This window comes from Marmota marmota, unplaced genomic scaffold (assembly GCF_001458135.2).
Source record: "Marmota marmota marmota unplaced genomic scaffold, marMar, whole genome shotgun sequence".
NCBI lineage: Eukaryota > Metazoa > Chordata > Mammalia > Rodentia > Sciuridae > Marmota > Marmota marmota.
Window position 1 is genome coordinate 20,271,327 of NW_026000082.1, and position 4,006 is coordinate 20,275,332.

General features: G+C 43.8%; 1 protein-coding gene and 1 long non-coding RNA gene across 12 annotated transcripts in view; one reads left to right on the top strand and one right to left on the bottom strand.

The window, feature by feature from the left end:
• LOC125620407 overlaps window positions 1-4,006 on the top strand; it is a 27,660-nt gene that overhangs the window by 12,514 nt on the left and 11,140 nt on the right. Inside the window, exon 2 of the long non-coding RNA XR_007352049.1 lies at window positions 2,274-2,278. This is a non-coding gene — a long non-coding RNA (uncharacterized LOC125620407). The remainder of the gene's footprint in view (window positions 1-2,273; window positions 2,279-4,006) is intronic.
• The window catches only part of Armh1 (armadillo like helical domain containing 1), a 56,586-nt gene that overhangs the window by 7,409 nt on the left and 45,171 nt on the right, over window positions 1-4,006 (bottom strand). The window lies entirely within an intron of this gene.

Below are 4,006 nucleotides of genomic sequence, written 5' to 3' on the forward strand. Positions count from 1 at the left end.
AAGGAATGCTTTGGAGCTGGAATATCAGGAGTCAGGTTCAAAATATGGTTGGTGACATCCAAGGGCAGATAATCAGAAGGCAAGTGGCAACATAGGTATGGAATTTTGTAGAGTAGTCTGACATGCAGAGAAGTCATTCAGTCACTGTGTTCTTTGTCCACAAAATGAGTAAAAATGAGAGTCAACAAGCTTTGTGATCAGCTTGCTTTGAGGATTAAACAAGTAAGGAGCAAGAGCAATACCTAGCACACAGTGCACAGTTTATAAATGCTGGCTACCATTGTTTCTATCATTATAGGTGGTAATAAAACTGTGGGCATGAAGAAGAGGCCATAGACAGCAAACAAAGAAAAGGAAGGACCTGGGATTGAAAGCTGAGAGAGAAAAAATATCGACACCTAAGGAGCTGGTAGAGAGATAGGAATGTAAAAAGACTGAGAAGCAGTTTCCAGATGTAGGAGGAAGCCAGGAGAGTGCAGTGCTGTGAAGGAAGAGATGACAGTTTTTGAGGAGGAGAGTGTGATCAGAAGGGTTTGAGCATTTGAGAGTTCATGTCTGGTGAAGCTAAGAATTCATTCACCAACACTGATTGAGAATGTGCTGGTACAGTGCTAGTGCCGAGGAAGCAGTGGTTCACAACCCAGATGCAGGGCACTTGCCACTCACACTCCATGGAAACTTGAGTGCAAGAGGAAAAACTTATTGCTCCAATTCAAAGAGGGACTATGTAGTCCATTGTCTGTCAGCAACAGAAGAAACCTCGATGCTCACCCGTGCAATCCCTCAGTGAATAGATGAAGAAACCAACAAATGACTTGCTCAGGGAATCACAGTGAACAGGAGACAGAGCTGTAGCAGCTGGCTTAGTATTCTTTGGCAGAGGAGCCTTAGAAATGGCAGAGCATCTGGGGACATGGGTATTCTTTTTTTTTTGGATTGAACCCAGGGTCACTGAGCCACATTTCCAGCTCTTTTTTATCTAGATTTTGAGACACACAGACTTGCTAAATTGCTAAGTCTGGCCTCAAATTGCCTCAGTGTCTGGAACTGCTGGGATTATATGCCAGTGCCACAAGACCCAGCACCTGATAACTCTCTTTTTGACTATGAAAGATATTTTCACAAGAAAAAGAGGTTGGAAGTCTGACACCTGGTCAGACAGAAAACATCACAGGTGGCTCTTGCCTGGGGGACTTTTTATGCATAACCAGAAAACCCTTGCTTTCTATCTGTCTCCTCCCTTCAATGTTCCATAACTTGCTATCACTCCCCTTCCCCTCATAGCCGTGGGCCACGCCACTATTCCTTTCTTTAGTTCTATATAAGGTTCAGCCATCTTGTTCCTCCCTTGAGCCTCTTACTGTGTATTACTCTTACTCCGGTATTTAGGCATTTAATAAGATTCATGGGTTTTCCCGGTTAATCTGTGTATTGTCATTTCATTTTATAAACTGAAATTATTGAACATCTAGAGGGAAAGGAGTAAATTTAGAAGTTGGCTACACATACAGCCATTTCCAAGACGCTCACAGTGCTGTTGAGATTTGTTATATACTAATTCTTTTCTACTAGAGCCTTGGAAAACTAGTGTCCTGTTTCTCACTGTGCACTTCCAGACAAGACTGTCACCTACCGGTGATTTGTGAGAAGTGCACCTCCACAGAGGTTTGCCTTCTTTCCTATCAGGACACCAGTAGAATGTTTGGCATTTGCACTGTTTTAAGGAAGAGACCAGAGTCAGAAATCTTCCTTGCTGAGAGCCATTGCCAAGTAGGAATGACGCATCTCAATTTCTTTGTCAGCCTACTCCATGTTGCTTAGAGGAAGGACTCTCCATGGTGGACCCAGGTCATTAGCAGTGACTTTGCATGAAAGGTGACCTTGCTCAAGGACCAGGGCAGATTCGGGTTTAGGGTGGATCAGGGTTTAGGGCGGATCGGGATTTAGGGTGTTCCGGGTTTAGGGCGGTTCCAGGTTTAAGGTGATTCCTGCTAGGAATAGGGCGTATCCTGCTGCCTCAGGCGCCTTGAGTTCCCGTTGAGTTCTCGTGGGATTCAGAGAGTATTTGGGATTCAGAGCCTGGTGGAGAGTGTGGATTTTGCCCAGAACGTGTTTGTAGAGTGCCGGTGTGAGTTTGGGAATAAAGAATTGCTGTTTGAATCTACAAGGCTGTGAGTGGCTCGTGATTTTGTGCCCAGCCAGACTGCGGCAATTGGTGGCCCGGACGGGGAACGTCTAAAGCTTAGAGGTAAGTGAAATTGCTCGTCTCTGAGGGAAGGTGAGAGAATGGGTGACCATTTCAAAAAACAATGTGTTCTTGTTTTGATTTATTTTGTTTTTGTTTCAAGCTGCCTATCCCTATAAATTTCTCAGGCAAACTGGGAACAATGGTTGGCTAAAGGTTTGAAGTTTGTTGGCCCTGAGGAAGAGAAAATTGATACAACGATTTTTTATTCCGTTTTTGTTTCATTCAGTTTCGGTTTTGTTTTGTGTCATCTTATTGGGTTGCGTTATCTTTATAGTAGATTAGAAATTAGTAAAAAACAAACTGAAAAGGTGTTAAGTAAATTGTTAGAGGTTCAGACCATGGAGAAAGACATTTTAGATCAAGCAAAAGAGAAGGTCTCTCGAGCTAGTCAGACAGAGGAAGAAAATTTAAAGGAAAAGGGGTTATTAGGAAAAAGGCCACAACAGGAGGCTGTTACTAACTCCGTTTTATCACAAGAGGGCATAATTCAACCAACAGCCCCACCTATGGAGACAGCTGAGTAGCCCTCAAACCCTGTAGTTGATAAATGGGATCCTGAGACAGGACCTCAAAGATTAGCATGCCCTGTACTTGAACAGGTAGGAGGGCAGCGAACTCACCGTGCTTTAGATTTTAAAACAGTGAAGCAGTTAAAGGAGGCTGTAACAACCTATGGTCCCCAAGCACCCTTCACGGTAAGCATGGTCGATTCCATTGGACATGACACCAGCAGATTGGGCTAGCATGTGTAAATCTGTGCTAAATGGAGGACAATATTTGTTATGGAAGGTTGCCAATGAGGAATTTTGCACGGAGACAGCTAGGCGAAATGCAGCAGCCGGTTACCCTCAAAGAAATCTAGATATGTTGTTAGGAAAAGGACCTTATGAGGGTCAACGGCAACAAATTGAATATGATCCTGCTATATATGCACAAATTGCTGCAGACGCAGTTAGGGCATGGAAGACTTTACAAGGACATGGAGGTTTACAAGGTCAGCTATCTAAGGTAATACAGAGAACTAATGAACCTTATGCTGAATTTGTAGATAGGCTTATTCAAACAGCTTCCAGAATTTTTGGGGATACAGAACAGGCAATGCCATTAATAAAACAACTGGCTTATGATCAAGCAAATCATTGCTGCAGAGAGGTCATTAGACCATGGAGACATGAAGATTTAAACACATATATTAAATTATGTAGAGACATTAATGAACAAGGGCAAGTCTTGGCAGCTGCAATACAATAGGCTTTAGATGCCAGGTCAAAAACATGGTACAATTGTGAACAAACAGGACATTTTAAAAGGAGTTGCCCATTAGGAGGAGGGTTTAACAAAACTAGGTATCAAAGGAATAGAATATCGGGTATTTGCCCACGATGCCGTAGAGGGAGACATTGGGCTAATGAATGCCGTTCTCAAACCACCATAGAGGGTACTCTATTATCAAAAAACGGACAAGGACCAGGTATTTACCCACGATATCGTGGAGAAAGGCATCAGGCTCCATTGCCAAAAAACGGACTGGGGGGCCCAATGCTCCAGGGCCCACAACCACAAATATACGGGGCAGTGGAGGAACCCAGCAACACCATCAGGGTAGTGCCCAGGACACATTGTCCATTAAATCCCTCATCAGACGAACCCAAGGGAGCGCAGGGTTGGACATCTCCGCCTCTGCCAGAGCAGTACTAACTCCAGAGATGGGAGTTCAAATCATTCCCACAGGAGTAAAAGGACCTCTTCCCCAAGGAA